The sequence below is a fragment of the Oncorhynchus gorbuscha genome, linkage group LG15 (genome assembly GCF_021184085.1).
Source record: "Oncorhynchus gorbuscha isolate QuinsamMale2020 ecotype Even-year linkage group LG15, OgorEven_v1.0, whole genome shotgun sequence".
NCBI lineage: Eukaryota > Metazoa > Chordata > Actinopteri > Salmoniformes > Salmonidae > Oncorhynchus > Oncorhynchus gorbuscha.
The window spans coordinates 65,935,314-65,952,508 of record NC_060187.1 but is presented as its reverse complement, the minus strand read 5'-3'; the positions used below and the strand labels follow the sequence as shown (position 1 = coordinate 65,952,508).

Sequence of the window (17,195 nt, the reverse complement as noted above, 5' to 3'; positions counted from 1 at the left end):
ATGTTGTTTCCTACCCTCACCACCTGGGGGCGGCCCGTTAGGAAGTCCAGGACCAAGTTGCAGAACGACAGATTTTCACCTTGTCAGCTCGGGTATCCATTCTTGCAACCTTGCAGTTAACTAGTCCAACGTAATAACGACCTGCCTCTTGTTGCACTCCACAAGGAGACTTCCTGTTATGCGAATGCAGTAAGCCAAGGTAAGTTGCTAGCCGGCCCTTTTGCAATGTAACGTTAGCTAATGCAGAAGGACAAAAATGATAGCAACCTTTCATTTGGAAACAGGCTAAAAACAATCAAACATAGCCTCATCTTTATCTCATTATAGCTAGCTAATACACCCGTGTGATATCCAGACAGCTAACTTTAGCTAGCTACTACTACTGGACAGTAGATGCTGTTAGAAACAACAACAAAAAACTGCATTCAACAATGCATGGCGATGTAGCTAAGGTTATTTACTCACGTATAGCGCAAGGGAATCGAAATCATCGTCAAGTATGTCCTCAAGAAGGGCATCTATATCTTCTCTGTCCGTTTTCTGGGTGTATCGTCAGTGGTGCTGACGGTGTGAAGCGAGGAACAGTTTTAGCAAGCTAACGTTACATAGCTAACTACGTGATTTAGCTAACATGCTTGATGAAATAACAATGCATTTTAGGAAGGCTGGCGTTTGCAACTAATTAGTTATTGACTGTTGTCATGAACAGGAGTGCTTGATTGACAGGCGTAACCTAATTTCAAGTTGGTAAAGATTGATACCGTGGAGCTAGCGATTTATGTGTAGTGATACAATAACAGATACTGGCTATCTATGATACAATGTAAACGCCTGGGCATTACCAATCACAGGAGAAAAATATCACATTGTCGGCAGGATTCGAACCTGCGCGGGAAGATCCCAATGGATTTCTAGTCAATCGCCTTAACCACTCGGCCACGACAACTAGTGATACGTTTGAAAACCTGAAACCGGTAATAGCCAACATAAAATTACAAATATATCAGACACTGACTGATACTATGTTTTAGCAAAACTCAAATTACGTTGGTAACCATTTTTTACAGGCTGTATCACAACCGGCAGTGATTGATAGGCCCAGAGGGCAGCGCACAATTGGCCCTGCGTCATCCGGGTTTGGCAGGTGTCGGCCTTCATTGAAAATACGAACTTGTTCTTAACTGATTTGCCTAGTTAAATAATAAATAAATAAAAATAGCAATAAGGTACCTCGGGGATTGTGGTATATCGCCAAAGGGGGAGATCAAGCTGATCCTAACTGTTATAGGCCTATTTCTATTTTTCCTCGTTCATCAAAAGTGTTGGAAAACTTGTCAATAATCAATTGACTGGCTTTCTTGATGTCTATAGTATTCTCTCTGGTATGCAATCTGGTTTTTCGTCTATGAGCCGTCCTCCCCCCAGCAGCCTACACTGATTTAACATTATCATAGTATTATGAAGAGAACATTGGTGAAAACTGTTCGTACAGAGAAAATCTGTTCAGAGCAAAGAAAAACATTATGTTCCCTGACCGGGAATCGAACCCGGGCCGCGGCGGTGAGAGCGCCGAATCCTAACCACTAGACCACCAGGGACCAGTTGTTTAGCTCATGTCGAAGGTCCACAATGGAAATAACTAGGATGGTATTGTTTTCTGATTGGTCTGTGGACTTATTGTACAGGCAACCTGCAAATGAAAAAATAATACACAAATCCTTGAGCAACACTGGAAACTTTAAAAGAGTATATATCAGCACAGAGGAACTCTCTGGGGGTCCAATTTAAAACATCCACATGCAGTATACAGTTTGTTTACATACTAAAACAAGCACACAATGAGAATATAACACAATCACCTGTCACTCTGAGGTGAACCTGCCCCTCCTGGTTCTGCTCTCCTACAGGTGCTGCCAGGAGACACTTGTACTTCCAGGTAAAGAATTTTCTTCACATCTCCTTGCCGCATATTGACCTTGTGTTTTCAGCATCCTTCATAATCCTGCTGTGTAGGCAAACTGGAAAAATGTACATTTACATTTACATTTAAGTCATTTAGCAGACGCTCTTATCCAGAGCGACTTACAAATTGGTGCATTCACCTTATGACATCCAGTAGAACAGTCACTTTACAATAGTGCATCTAAATCTTAAAGGGGGGTGAGAAGGATTACTTATCCTATCCAAGGTATTCCTTAAAGAGGTGGGGTTTCAGGTGTCTCCGGAAGGTGGTGATTGACTCCGCTGTCCTGGCGTCGTGAGGGAGTTTGTTCCACCATTGGGGGCCAGAGCAGCGAACAGTTTTGACTGGGCTGAGCGGGAACTGTACTTCCTCAGTGGTAGGGAGGCGAGCAGGCCAGAGGTGGATGAACGCAGTGCCCTTGTTTGGGTGTAGGGCCTGATCAGAGCCTGGAGGTACTGAGGTGCCGTTCCCCTCACAGCTCCGTAGGCAAGCACCATGGTCTTGTAGCGGATGCGAGCTTCAACTGGAAGCCAGTGGAGAGAGCGGAGGAGCGGGGTGACGTGAGAGAACTTGGGAAGGTTGAACACCAGACGGGCTGCGGCGTTCTGGATGAGTTGTAGGGGTTTAATGGCACAGGCAGGGACCCCAGCCAACAGCGATTTGCAGTAATCCAGACGGGAGATGACAAGTGCCTGGATTAGGACCTGCGCCGCTTCCTGTGTGAGGCAGGGTCGTACTCTGCGGATGTTGTAGAGCATGAACCTACAGGAACGGGCCACCGCCTTGATGTTAGTTGAGAACGACAGGGTGTTGTCCAGGATCACGCCAAGGTTCTTAGCGCTCTGGGAGGAGGACACAATGGAGTTGTCAACCGTGATGGCGAGATCATGGAACGGGCAGTCCTTCCCCGGGAGGAAGAGCAGCTCCGTCTTGCCGAGGTTCAGCTTGAGGTGGTGATCCGTCATCCCAGACATGCAGAGATGCGATTCGCCACCCGGTCATCAGAAGGGGGAAAGGAGAAGATTAATTGTGTGTCGTCTGCATAGCAATGATAGGAGAGACCATGTGAGGTTATGACAGAGCCAAGTGACTTGGTGTATAGCGAGAATAGGAGAGGACCTAGAACAGAGCCCTGGGGGACGCCAGTGGTGAGAGCGCGTGGTGAGGAGACAGATTCTCGCCACGCCACCTGGTAGGAGCGACCTGTCAGGTAGGACGCAATCCAAGCGTGGGCCGCGCCGGAGATGCCCAACTCGGAGAGGGTGGAGAGGAGGATCTGATGGTTCACAGTATCGAAGGCAGCCGATAGGTCTAGAAGGATGAGAGCAGAGGAGAGAGAGTTAGCTTTAGCAGTGCGGAGCGCCTCCGTGATACAGAGAAGAGCAGTCTCAGTTGAATGACTAGTCTTGAAACCTGACTGATTTGGATCAAGCTAACGTTACATAGCTAACTACGTGATTTAGCTAACATGCTTGATGAAATAACAATGCATTTTAGGAAGGCTGGCGTTTGCAACTAATTAGTTATTGACTGTTGTCATGAACAGGAGTGCTTGATTGACAGGCGTAACCTAATTTCAAGTTGGTAAAGATTGATACCGTGGAGCTAGCGATTTATGTGTAGTGATACAATAACAGATACTGGCTATCTATGATACAATGTAAACGCCTGGGCATTACCAATCACAGGAGAAAAATATCACATTGTCGGCAGGATTCGAACCTGCGCGGGAAGATCCCAATGGATTTCTAGTCAATCGCCTTAACCACTCGGCCACGACAACTAGTGATACGTTTGAAAACCTGAAACCGGTAATAGCCAACATAAAATTACAAATATATCAGACACTGACTGATACTATGTTTTAGCAAAACTCAAATTACGTTGGTAACCATTTTTTACAGGCTGTATCACAACCGGCAGTGATTGATAGGCCCAGAGGGCAGCGCACAATTGGCCCTGCGTCATCCGGGTTTGGCAGGTGTCGGCCTTCATTGAAAATACGAACTTGTTCTTAACTGATTTGCCTAGTTAAATAATAAATAAATAAAAATAGCAATAAGGTACCTCGGGGGATTGTGGTATATCGCCAAAGGGGGAGATCAAGCTGATCCTAACTGTTATAGGCCTATTTCTATTTTTCCTCGTTCATCAAAAGTGTTGGAAAACTTGTCAATAATCAATTGACTGGCTTTCTTGATGTCTATAGTATTCTCTCTGGTATGCAATCTGGTTTTTCGTCTATGAGCCGTCCTCCCCCCAGCAGCCTACACTGATTTAACATTATCATAGTATTATGAAGAGAACATTGGTGAAAACTGTTCGTACAGAGAAAATCTGTTCAGAGCAAAGAAAAACATTATGTTCCCTGACCGGGAATCGAACCCGGGCCGCGGCGGTGAGAGCGCCGAATCCTAACCACTAGACCACCAGGGACCAGTTGTTTAGCTCATGTCGAAGGTCCACAATGGAAATAACTAGGATGGTATTGTTTTCTGATTGGTCTGTGGACTTATTGTACAGGCAACCTGCAAATGAAAAAATAATACACAAATCCTTGAGCAACACTGGAAACTTTAAAAGAGTATATATCAGCACAGAGGAACTCTCTGGGGGTCCAATTTAAAACATCCACATGCAGTATACAGTTTGTTTACATACTAAAACAAGCACACAATGAGAATATAACACAATCACCTGTCACTCTGAGGTGAACCTGCCCCTCCTGGTTCTGCTCTCCTACAGGTGCTGCCAGGAGACACTTGTACTTCCAGGTAAAGAATTTTCTTCACATCTCCTTGCCGCATATTGACCTTGTGTTTTCAGCATCCTTCATAATCCTGCTGTGTAGGCAAACTGGAAAAATGTACATTTACATTTACATTTAAGTCATTTAGCAGACGCTCTTATCCAGAGCGACTTACAAATTGGTGCATTCACCTTATGACATCCAGTAGAACAGTCACTTTACAATAGTGCATCTAAATCTTAAAGGGGGGTGAGAAGGATTACTTATCCTATCCAAGGTATTCCTTAAAGAGGTGGGGTTTCAGGTGTCTCCGGAAGGTGGTGATTGACTCCGCTGTCCTGGCGTCGTGAGGGAGTTTGTTCCACCATTGGGGGCCAGAGCAGCGAACAGTTTTGACTGGGCTGAGCGGGAACTGTACTTCCTCAGTGGTAGGGAGGCGAGCAGGCCAGAGGTGGATGAACGCAGTGCCCTTGTTTGGGTGTAGGGCCTGATCAGAGCCTGGAGGTACTGAGGTGCCGTTCCCCTCACAGCTCCGTAGGCAAGCACCATGGTCTTGTAGCGGATGCGAGCTTCAACTGGAAGCCAGTGGAGAGAGCGGAGGAGCGGGGTGACGTGAGAGAACTTGGGAAGGTTGAACACCAGACGGGCTGCGGCGTTCTGGATGAGTTGTAGGGGTTTAATGGCACAGGCAGGGACCCCAGCCAACAGCGATTTGCAGTAATCCAGACGGGAGATGACAAGTGCCTGGATTAGGACCTGCGCCGCTTCCTGTGTGAGGCAGGGTCGTACTCTGCGGATGTTGTAGGGCATGAACCTACAGGAACGGGCCACCGCCTTGATGTTAGTTGAGAACGACAGGGTGTTGTCCAGGATCACGCCAAGGTTCTTAGCGCTCTGGGAGGAGGACACAATGGAGTTGTCAACCGTGATGGCGAGATCATGGAACGGGCAGTCCTTCCCCGGGAGGAAGAGCAGCTCCGTCTTGCCGAGGTTCAGCTTGAGGTGGTGATCCGTCATCCCAGACATGCAGAGATGCGATTCGCCACCCGGTCATCAGAAGGGGGAAAGGAGAAGATTAATTGTGTGTCGTCTGCATAGCAATGATAGGAGAGACCATGTGAGGTTATGACAGAGCCAAGTGACTTGGTGTATAGCGAGAATAGGAGAGGACCTAGAACAGAGCCCTGGGGGACGCCAGTGGTGAGAGCGCGTGGTGAGGAGACAGATTCTCGCCACGCCACCTGGTAGGAGCGACCTGTCAGGTAGGACGCAATCCAAGCGTGGGCCGCGCCGGAGATGCCCAACTCGGAGAGGGTGGAGAGGAGGATCTGATGGTTCACAGTATCGAAGGCAGCCGATAGGTCTAGAAGGATGAGAGCAGAGGAGAGAGAGTTAGCTTTAGCAGTGCGGAGCGCCTCCGTGATACAGAGAAGAGCAGTCTCAGTTGAATGACTAGTCTTGAAACCTGACTGATTTGGATCAAGCTAACGTTACATAGCTAACTACGTGATTTAGCTAACATGCTTGATGAAATAACAATGCATTTTAGGAAGGCTGGCGTTTGCAACTAATTAGTTATTGACTGTTGTCATGAACAGGAGTGCTTGATTGACAGGCGTAACCTAATTTCAAGTTGGTAAAGATTGATACCGTGGAGCTAGCGATTTATGTGTAGTGATACAATAACAGATACTGGCTATCTATGATACAATGTAAACGCCTGGGCATTACCAATCACAGGAGAAAAATATCACATTGTCGGCAGGATTCGAACCTGCGCGGGAAGATCCCAATGGATTTCTAGTCAATCGCCTTAACCACTCGCCACGACAACTAGTGATACGTTTGAAAACCTGAAACCGGTAATAGCCAACATAAAATTACAAATATATCAGACACTGACTGATACTATGTTTTAGCAAAACTCAAATTACGTTGGTAACCATTTTTTACAGGCTGTATCACAACCGGCAGTGATTGATAGGCCCAGAGGGCAGCGCACAATTGGCCCTGCGTCATCCGGGTTTGGCAGGTGTCGGCCTTCATTGAAAATACGAACTTGTTCTTAACTGATTTGCCTAGTTAAATAATAAATAAATAAAAATAGCAATAAGGCACCTCGGGGATTGTGGTATATCGCCAAAGGGGGAGATCAAGCTGATCCTAACTGTTATAGGCCTATTTCTATTTTTCCTCGTTCATCAAAAGTGTTGGAAAACTTGTCAATAATCAATTGACTGGCTTTCTTGATGTCTATAGTATTCTCTCTGGTATGCAATCTGGTTTTTCGTCTATGAGCCGTCCTCCCCCCAGCAGCCTACACTGATTTAACATTATCATAGTATTATGAAGAGAACATTGGTGAAAACTGTTCGTACAGAGAAAATCTGTTCAGAGCAAAGAAAAACATTATGTTCCCTGACCGGGAATCGAACCCGGGCCGCGGCGGTGAGAGCGCCGAATCCTAACCACTAGACCACCAGGGACCAGTTGTTTAGCTCATGTCGAAGGTCCACAATGGAAATAACTAGGATGGTATTGTTTTCTGATTGGTCTGTGGACTTATTGTACAGGCAACCTGCAAATGAAAAAATAATACACAAATCCTTGAGCAACACTGGAAACTTTAAAAGAGTATATATCAGCACAGAGGAACTCTCTGGGGGTCCAATTTAAAACATCCACATGCAGTATACAGTTTGTTTACATACTAAAACAAGCACACAATGAGAATATAACACAATCACCTGTCACTCTGAGGTGAACCTGCCCCTCCTGGTTCTGCTCTCCTACAGGTGCTGCCAGGAGACACTTGTACTTCCAGGTAAAGAATTTTCTTCACATCTCCTTGCCGCATATTGACCTTGTGTTTTCAGCATCCTTCATAATCCTGCTGTGTAGGCAAACTGGAAAAATGTACATTTACATTTACATTTAAGTCATTTAGCAGACGCTCTTATCCAGAGCGACTTACAAATTGGTGCATTCACCTTATGACATCCAGTAGAACAGTCACTTTACAATAGTGCATCTAAATCTTAAAGGGGGGATGAGAAGGATTACTTATCCTATCCAAGGTATTCCTTAAAGAGGTGGGGTTTCAGGTGTCTCCGGAAGGTGGTGATTGACTCCGCTGTCCTGGCGTCGTGAGGGAGTTTGTTCCACCATTGGGGGGCCAGAGCAGCGAACAGTTTTGACTGGGCTGAGCGGGAACTGTACTTCCTCAGTGGTAGGGAGGCGAGCAGGCCAGAGGTGGATGAACGCAGTGCCCTTGTTTGGGTGTAGGGCCTGATCAGAGCCTGGAGGTACTGAGGTGCCGTTCCCCTCACAGCTCCGTAGGCAAGCACCATGGTCTTGTAGCGGATGCGAGCTTCAACTGGAAGCCAGTGGAGAGAGCGGAGGAGCGGGGTGACGTGAGAGAACTTGGGAAGGTTGAACACCAGACGGGCTGCGGCGTTCTGGATGAGTTGTAGGGGTTTAATGGCACAGGCAGGGATCCCAGCCAACAGTGAGTTGCAGTAATCCAGACGGGAGATGACAAGTGCCTGGATTAGGACCTGCGCCGCTTCCTGTGTGAGGCAGGGTCGTACTCTGCGGATGTTGTAGGGCATGAACCTACAGGAACGGGCCACCGCCTTGATGTTAGTTGAGAACGACAGGGTGTTGTCCAGGATCACGCCAAGGTTCTTAGCGCTCTGGGAGGAGGACACAATGGAGTTGTCAACCGTGATGGCGAGATCATGGAACGGGCAGTCCTTCCCCGGGAGGAAGAGCAGCTCCGTCTTGCCGAGGTTCAGCTTGAGGTGGTGATCCGTCATCCACACTGATATGTCTGCCAGACATGCAGAGATGTGATTCGCCACCCGGTCATCAGAAGGGGGAAAGGAGAAGATTAATTGTGTGTCGTCTGCATAGCAATGATAGGAGAGACCATGTGAGGTTATGACAGAGCCAAGTGACTTGGTGTATAGCGAGATTAGGAGAGGACCTAGAACAGAGCCCTGGGGGACACCAGTGGTGAGAGCGCGTGGTGAGGAGACAGATTCTCGCCACGCCACCTGGTAGGAGCGACCTGTCAGGTAGGACGCAATCCAAGCGTGGGCCGCGCCGGAGATGCCCAACTCGGAGAGGGTGGAGAGGAGGATCTGATGGTTCACAGTATCGAAGGCAGCCGATAGGTCTAGAAGGATGAGAGCAGAGGAGAGAGAGTTAGCTTTAGCAGTGCGGAGCGCCTCCGTGATACAGAGAAGAGCAGTCTCAGTTGAATGACTAGTCTTGAAACCTGACTGATTTGGATCAAGAAGGTCATTCAGAGAGAGATAGCGGGAGAGCTGGCCAAGGACGGCACGTTCAAGAGTTTTGGAGAGAAAAGAAAGAAGGGATACTGGTCTGTAGTTGTTGACATCGGAGGGATCGAGTGTAGGTTTTTTCAGAAGGGGTGCAACTCTCGCTCTCTTGAAGACGGAAGGGACGTAGCCAACGGTCAGGGATGAGTTGATGAGCGAGGTGAGGTAAGGGAGAAGGTCTCCGGAAATGGTCTGGAGAAGAGACGAGGGGATAGGGTCAAGCGGGCAGGTTGTTGGGCGGCCGGCTGTCACAAGACGCGAGATTTCATCTGGAGAGAGAGGGGAGAAAGAGGTCAGAGCACAGGGTAGGGCAGTGTGAGCAGAACCAGCGGTGCCGTTTGACTTAGCAAACGAGGATCGGATGTCGTCGACCTTCTTTTCAAAATGGTTGACGAAGTCATCTGCAGAGAGGGAGGAGGGGGGATTCAGGAGGGAGGAGAAGGTAGCAAAGAGCTTCCTAGGGTTAGAGGCAGATGCTTGGAATTTAGAGTGGTAGAAAATGGCTTTAGCAGCAGGGACAGGGGAGGAAAATGTAGAGAGGAGGGAGTGAAAGGATGCCAGGTCCGCAGGGAGGCGAGTTTTCCTCCATTTCCGCTCGGCTGCCCGGAGCCCTGTTCTAGAAAAATGGAAGGCAAATGTCAAAACGAACCTTGATGGGCGGCCCTTACGAAAAAAAAAAAAAAGATAGAGGTCAATGAGAGTGTCGACTTTGGTCAACAAATCAAATCAAATTTGATTTGTCACATACACATGGTTAGCAATGTTAATGAACAGGGAGTACAGGAGAGGGCAGAGAGCACACCCTTGTGGGGCCCCAGTGTTGAGGATCAGCGGGGTGGAGATGTTGTTTCCTACCCTCACCACCTGGGGGCGGCCCGTTAGGAAGTCCAGGACCAAGTTGCAGAACGACAGATTTTCACCTTGTCAGCTCGGGTATCCATTCTTGCAACCTTGCAGTTAACTAGTCCAACGTAATAACGACCTGCCTCTTGTTGCACTCCACAAGGAGACTTCCTGTTATGCGAATGCAGTAAGCCAAGGTAAGTTGCTAGCCGGCCCTTTTGCAATGTAACGTTAGCTAATGCAGAAGGACAAAAATGATAGCAACCTTTCATTTGGAAACAGGCTAAAAACAATCAAACATAGCCTCATCTTTATCTCATTATAGCTAGCTAATACACCCGTGTGATATCCAGACAGCTAACTTTAGCTAGCTACTACTACTGGACAGTAGATGCTGTTAGAAACAACAACAAAAAACTGCATTCAACAATGCATGGCGATGTAGCTAAGGTTATTTACTCACGTATAGCGCAAGGGAATCGAAATCATCGTCAAGTATGTCCTCAAGAAGGGCATCTATATCTTCTCTGTCCGTTTTTCTGGGTGTATCGTCAGTGGTGCTGACGGTGTGAAGCGAGGAACAGTTTTAGCAAGCTAACGTTACATAGCTAACTACGTGATTTAGCTAACATGCTTGATGAAATAACAATGCATTTTAGGAAGGCTGGCGTTTGCAACTAATTAGTTATTGACTGTTGTCATGAACAGGAGTGCTTGATTGACAGGCGTAACCTAATTTCAAGTTGGTAAAGATTGATACCGTGGAGCTAGCGATTTATGTGTAGTGATACAATAACAGATACTGGCTATCTATGATACAATGTAAACGCCTGGGCATTACCAATCACAGGAGAAAAATATCACATTGTCGGCAGGATTCGAACCTGCGCGGGAAGATCCCAATGGATTTCTAGTCAATCGCCTTAACCACTCGGCCACGACAACTAGTGATACGTTTGAAAACCTGAAACCGGTAATAGCCAACATAAAATTACAAATATATCAGACACTGACTGATACTATGTTTTAGCAAAACTCAAATTACGTTGGTAACCATTTTTTACAGGCTGTATCACAACCGGCAGTGATTGATAGGCCCAGAGGGCAGCGCACAATTGGCCCTGCGTCATCCGGGTTTGGCAGGTGTCGGCCTTCATTGAAAATACGAACTTGTTCTTAACTGATTTGCCTAGTTAAATAATAAATAAATAAAAATAGCAATAAGGTACCTCGGGGGATTGTGGTATATCGCCAAAGGGGAGATCAAGCTGATCCTAACTGTTATAGGCCTATTTCTATTTTTCCTCGTTCATCAAAAGTGTTGGAAAACTTGTCAATAATCAATTGACTGGCTTTCTTGATGTCTATAGTATTCTCTCTGGTATGCAATCTGGTTTTTCGTCTATGAGCCGTCCTCCCCCCAGCAGCCTACACTGATTTAACATTATCATAGTATTATGAAGAGAACATTGGTGAAAACTGTTCGTACAGAGAAAATCTGTTCAGAGCAAAGAAAAACATTATGTTCCCTGACCGGGAATCGAACCCGGGCCGCGGCGGTGAGAGCGCCGAATCCTAACCACTAGACCACCAGGGACCAGTTGTTTCGCTCATGTCGAAGGTCCACAATGGAAATAACTAGGATGGTATTGTTTTCTGATTGGTCTGTGGACTTATTGTACAGGCAACCTGCAAATGAAAAAATAATACACAAATCCTTGAGCAACACTGGAAACTTTAAAAGAGTATATATCAGCACAGAGGAACTCTCTGGGGGTCCAATTTAAAACATCCACATGCAGTATACAGTTTGTTTACATACTAAAACAAGCACACAATGAGAATATAACACAATCACCTGTCACTCTGAGGTGAACCTGCCCCTCCTGGTTCTGCTCTCCTACAGGTGCTGCCAGGAGACACTTGTACTTCCAGGTAAAGAATTTTCTTCACATCTCCTTGCCGCATATTGACCTTGTGTTTTCAGCATCCTTCATAATCCTGCTGTGTAGGCAAACTGGAAAAATGTACATTTACATTTACATTTAAGTCATTTAGCAGACGCTCTTATCCAGAGCGACTTACAAATTGGTGCATTCACCTTATGACATCCAGTAGAACAGTCACTTTACAATAGTGCATCTAAATCTTAAAGGGGGGTGAGAAGGATTACTTATCCTATCCAAGGTATTCCTTAAAGAGGTGGGGTTTCAGGTGTCTCCGGAAGGTGGTGATTGACTCCGCTGTCCTGGCGTCGTGAGGGAGTTTGTTCCACCATTGGGGGCCAGAGCAGCGAACAGTTTTGACTGGGCTGAGCGGGAACTGTACTTCCTCAGTGGTAGGGAGGCGAGCAGGCCAGAGGTGGATGAACGCAGTGCCCTTGTTTGGGTGTAGGGCCTGATCAGAGCCTGGAGGTACTGAGGTGCCGTTCCCCTCACAGCTCCGTAGGCAAGCACCATGGTCTTGTAGCGGATGCGAGCTTCAACTGGAAGCCAGTGGAGAGAGCGGAGGAGCGGGGTGACGTGAGAGAACTTGGGAAGGTTGAACACCAGACGGGCTGCGGCGTTCTGGATGAGTTGTAGGGGTTTAATGGCACAGGCAGGGACCCCAGCCAACAGCGATTTGCAGTAATCCAGACGGGAGATGACAAGTGCCTGGATTAGGACCTGCGCCGCTTCCTGTGTGAGGCAGGGTCGTACTCTGCGGATGTTGTAGGGCATGAACCTACAGGAACGGGCCACCGCCTTGATGTTAGTTGAGAACGACAGGGTGTTGTCCAGGATCACGCCAAGGTTCTTAGCGCTCTGGGAGGAGGACACAATGGAGTTGTCAACCGTGATGGCGAGATCATGGAACGGGCAGTCCTTCCCCGGGAGGAAGAGCAGCTCCGTCTTGCCGAGGTTCAGCTTGAGGTGGTGATCCGTCATCCCAGACATGCAGAGATGCGATTCGCCACCCGGTCATCAGAAGGGGGAAAGGAGAAGATTAATTGTGTGTCGTCTGCATAGCAATGATAGGAGAGACCATGTGAGGTTATGACAGAGCCAAGTGACTTGGTGTATAGCGAGAATAGGAGAGGACCTAGAACAGAGCCCTGGGGACGCCAGTGGTGAGAGCGCGTGGTGAGGAGACAGATTCTCGCCACGCCACCTGGTAGGAGCGACCTGTCAGGTAGGACGCAATCCAAGCGTGGGCCGCGCCGGAGATGCCCAACTCGGAGAGGGTGGAGAGGAGGATCTGATGGTTCACAGTATCGAAGGCAGCCGATAGGTCTAGAAGGATGAGAGCAGAGGAGAGAGAGTTAGCTTTAGCAGTGCGGAGCGCCTCCGTGATACAGAGAAGAGCAGTCTCAGTTGAATGACTAGTCTTGAAACCTGACTGATTTGGATCAAGCTAACGTTACATAGCTAACTACGTGATTTAGCTAACATGCTTGATGAAATAACAATGCATTTTAGGAAGGCTGGCGTTTGCAACTAATTAGTTATTGACTGTTGTCATGAACAGGAGTGCTTGATTGACAGGCGTAACCTAATTTCAAGTTGGTAAAGATTGATACCGTGGAGCTAGCGATTTATGTGTAGTGATACAATAACAGATACTGGCTATCTATGATACAATGTAAACGCCTGGGCATTACCAATCACAGGAGAAAAATATCACATTGTCGGCAGGATTCGAACCTGCGCGGGAAGATCCCAATGGATTTCTAGTCAATCGCCTTAACCACTCGGCCACGACAACTAGTGATACGTTTGAAAACCTGAAACCGGTAATAGCCAACATAAAATTACAAATATATCAGACACTGACTGATACTATGTTTTAGCAAAACTCAAATTACGTTGGTAACCATTTTTTACAGGCTGTATCACAACCGGCAGTGATTGATAGGCCCAGAGGGCAGCGCACAATTGGCCCTGCGTCATCCGGGTTTGGCAGGTGTCGGCCTTCATTGAAAATACGAACTTGTTCTTAACTGATTTGCCTAGTTAAATAATAAATAAATAAAAATAGCAATAAGGTACCTCGGGGATTGTGGTATATCGCCAAAGGGGGAGATCAAGCTGATCCTAACTGTTATAGGCCTATTTCTATTTTTCCTCGTTCATCAAAAGTGTTGGAAAACTTGTCAATAATCAATTGACTGGCTTTCTTGATGTCTATAGTATTCTCTCTGGTATGCAATCTGGTTTTTCGTCTATGAGCCGTCCTCCCCCCAGCAGCCTACACTGATTTAACATTATCATAGTATTATGAAGAGAACATTGGTGAAAACTGTTCGTACAGAGAAAATCTGTTCAGAGCAAAGAAAAACATTATGTTCCCTGACCGGGAATCGAACCCGGGCCGCGGCGGTGAGAGCGCCGAATCCTAACCACTAGACCACCAGGGACCAGTTGTTTAGCTCATGTCGAAGGTCCACAATGGAAATAACTAGGATGGTATTGTTTTCTGATTGGTCTGTGGACTTATTGTACAGGCAACCTGCAAATGAAAAAATAATACACAAATCCTTGAGCAACACTGGAAACTTTAAAAGAGTATATATCAGCACAGAGGAACTCTCTGGGGGTCCAATTTAAAACATCCACATGCAGTATACAGTTTGTTTACATACTAAAACAAGCACACAATGAGAATATAGCATAGCCTCATAACACAATCACCTGTCACTCTGAGGTGAACCTGCCCCTCCTGGTTCTGCTCTCCTACAGGTGCTGCCAGGAGACACTTGTACTTCCAGGTAAAGAATTTTCTTCACATCTCCTTGCCGCATATTGACCTTGTGTTTTCAGCATCCTTCATAATCCTGCTGTGTAGGCAAACTGGAAAAATGTACATTTACATTTACATTTAAGTCATTTAGCAGACGCTCTTATCCAGAGCGACTTACAAATTGGTGCATTCACCTTATGACATCCAGTAGAACAGTCACTTTACAATAGTGCATCTAAATCTTAAAGGGGGGTGAGAAGGATTACTTATCCTATCCAAGGTATTCCTTAAAGAGGTGGGGTTTCAGGTGTCTCCGGAAGGTGGTGATTGACTCCGCTGTCCTGGCGTCGTGAGGGAGTTTGTTCCACCATTGGGGGGCCAGAGCAGCGAACAGTTTTGACTGGGCTGAGCGGGAACTGTACTTCCTCAGTGGTAGGGAGGCGAGCAGGCCAGAGGTGGATGAACGCAGTGCCCTTGTTTGGGTGTAGGGCCTGATCAGAGCCTGGAGGTACTGAGGTGCCGTTCCCCTCACAGCTCCGTAGGCAAGCACCATGGTCTTGTAGCGGATGCGAGCTTCAACTGGAAGCCAGTGGAGAGAGCGGAGGAGCGGGGTGACGTGAGAGAACTTGGGAAGGTTGAACACCAGACGGGCTGCGGCGTTCTGGATGAGTTGTAGGGGTTTAATGGCACAGGCAGGGACCCCAGCCAACAGCGATTTGCAGTAATCCAGACGGGAGATGACAAGTGCCTGGATTAGGACCTGCGCCGCTTCCTGTGTGAGGCAGGGTCGTACTCTGCGGATGTTGTAGGGCATGAACCTACAGGAACGGGCCACCGCCTTGATGTTAGTTGAGAACGACAGGGTGTTGTCCAGGATCACGCCAAGGTTCTTAGCGCTCTGGGAGGAGGACACAATGGAGTTGTCAACCGTGATGGCGAGATCATGGAACGGGCAGTCCTTCCCCGGGAGGAAGAGCAGCTCCGTCTTGCCGAGGTTCAGCTTGAGGTGGTGATCCGTCATCCACACTGATATGTCTGCCAGACATGCAGAGATGTGATTCGCCACCCGGTCATCAGAAGGGGGAAAGGAGAAGATTAATTGTGTGTCGTCTGCATAGCAATGATAGGAGAGACCATGTGAGGTTATGACAGAGCCAAGTGACTTGGTGTATAGCGAGAATAGGAGAGGACCTAGAACAGAGCCCTGGGGACACCAGTGGTGAGAGCGCGTGGTGAGGAGACAGATTCTCGCCACGCCACCTGGTAGGAGCGACCTGTCAGGTAGGACGCAATCCAAGCGTGGGCCGCGCCGGAGATGCCCAACTCGGAGAGGGTGGAGAGGAGGATCTGATGGTTCACAGTATCGAAGGCAGCCGATAGGTCTAGAAGGATGAGAGCAGAGGAGAGAGAGTTAGCTCTAGCAGTGCGGAGCGCCTCCGTGATACAGAGAAGAGCAGTCTCAGTTGAATGACTAGTCTTGAAACCTGACTGATTTGGATCAAGAAGGTCATTCAGAGAGAGATAGCGGGAGAGCTGGCCAAGGACGGCACGTTCAAGAGTTTTGGAGAGAAAAGAAAGAAGGGATACTGGTCTGTAGTTGTTGACATCGGAGGGATCGAGTGTAGGTTTTTTCAGAAGGGGTGCAACTCTCGCTCTCTTGAAGACGGAAGGGACGTAGCCAACGGTCAGGGATGAGTTGATGAGCGAGGTGAGGTAAGGGAGAAGGTCTCCGGAAATGGTCTGGAGAAGAGAGGAGGGGATAGGGTCAAGCGGGCAGGTTGTTGGGCGGCCGGCCGTCACAAGACGCGAGATTTCATCTGGAGAGAGAGGGGAGAAAGAGGTCAGAGCACAGGGTAGGGCAGTGTGAGCAGAACCAGCGGTGCCGTTTGACTTAGCAAACGAGGATCGGATGTCGTCGACCTTCTTTTCAAAATGGTTGACGAAGTCATCTGCAGAGAGGGAGGAGGGGGGGATTCAGGAGGGAGGAGAAGATAGCAAAGAGCTTCCTAGGGTTAGAGGCAGATGCTTGGAATTTAGAGTGGTAGAAAATGGCTTTAGCAGCAGAGACAGAGGAGGAAAATGTAGAGAGGAGGGAGTGAAAGGATGCCAGGTCCGCAGGGAGGCGAGTTTTCCTCCATTTCCGCTCGGCTGCCCGGAGCCCTGTTCTAGAAAAATGGAAGGCAAATGTCAAAACGAACCTTGATGGGCGGCCCTTACGAAAAAAAAAGATAGAGGTCAATGAGAGTGTCGACTTTGGTCAACAAATCAAATCAAATTTGATTTGTCACATACACATGGTTAGCAATGTTAATGAACAGGGAGTACAGGAGAGGGCAGAGAGCACACCCTTGTGGGGCCCCAGTGTTGAGGATCAGCGGGGTGGAGATGTTGTTTCCTACCCTCACCACCTGGGGCGGCCCGTTAGGAAGTCCAGGACCAAGTTGCAGAACGACAGATTTTCACCTTGTCAGCTCGGGTATCCATTCTTGCAACCTTGCAGTTAACTAGTCCAACGCAATAACGACCTGCCTCTTGTTGCACTCCACAAGGAGACTTCCTGTTATGCGAATGCAGT

General features: G+C 47.8%; 10 non-coding genes across 10 annotated transcripts; all 10 read right to left on the bottom strand.

Moving 5' to 3' along the window:
* Window positions 1-864: 864 nt before the first annotated feature.
* On the bottom strand, window positions 865-946 carry trnas-aga. The gene has a single exon. It is a non-coding gene; the product is annotated as a tRNA-Ser (tRNA).
* A 580-nt stretch (window positions 947-1,526) lies between these two features.
* On the bottom strand, window positions 1,527-1,598 carry trnae-cuc. The gene has a single exon. It is a non-coding gene; the product is annotated as a tRNA-Glu (tRNA).
* A 2,066-nt stretch (window positions 1,599-3,664) lies between these two features.
* On the bottom strand, window positions 3,665-3,746 carry trnas-aga. Its single transcript has one exon. It is a non-coding gene; the product is annotated as a tRNA-Ser (tRNA).
* Window positions 3,747-4,327: 581 nt separating this feature from the next.
* Window positions 4,328-4,399, bottom strand: trnae-cuc. Its single transcript has one exon. It is a non-coding gene; the product is annotated as a tRNA-Glu (tRNA).
* A 2,066-nt stretch (window positions 4,400-6,465) lies between these two features.
* trnas-aga lies at window positions 6,466-6,546 on the bottom strand. Its single transcript has one exon. It is a non-coding gene; the product is annotated as a tRNA-Ser (tRNA).
* A 580-nt stretch (window positions 6,547-7,126) lies between these two features.
* trnae-cuc lies at window positions 7,127-7,198 on the bottom strand. The gene has a single exon. It is a non-coding gene; the product is annotated as a tRNA-Glu (tRNA).
* A 3,566-nt stretch (window positions 7,199-10,764) lies between these two features.
* Window positions 10,765-10,846, bottom strand: trnas-aga. The gene has a single exon. It is a non-coding gene; the product is annotated as a tRNA-Ser (tRNA).
* Window positions 10,847-11,426: 580 nt separating this feature from the next.
* trnae-cuc lies at window positions 11,427-11,498 on the bottom strand. Its single transcript has one exon. It is a non-coding gene; the product is annotated as a tRNA-Glu (tRNA).
* Window positions 11,499-13,563: 2,065 nt separating this feature from the next.
* Window positions 13,564-13,645, bottom strand: trnas-aga. The gene has a single exon. It is a non-coding gene; the product is annotated as a tRNA-Ser (tRNA).
* Window positions 13,646-14,225: 580 nt separating this feature from the next.
* Window positions 14,226-14,297, bottom strand: trnae-cuc. Its single transcript has one exon. It is a non-coding gene; the product is annotated as a tRNA-Glu (tRNA).
* Window positions 14,298-17,195: the final 2,898 nt, after the last annotated feature.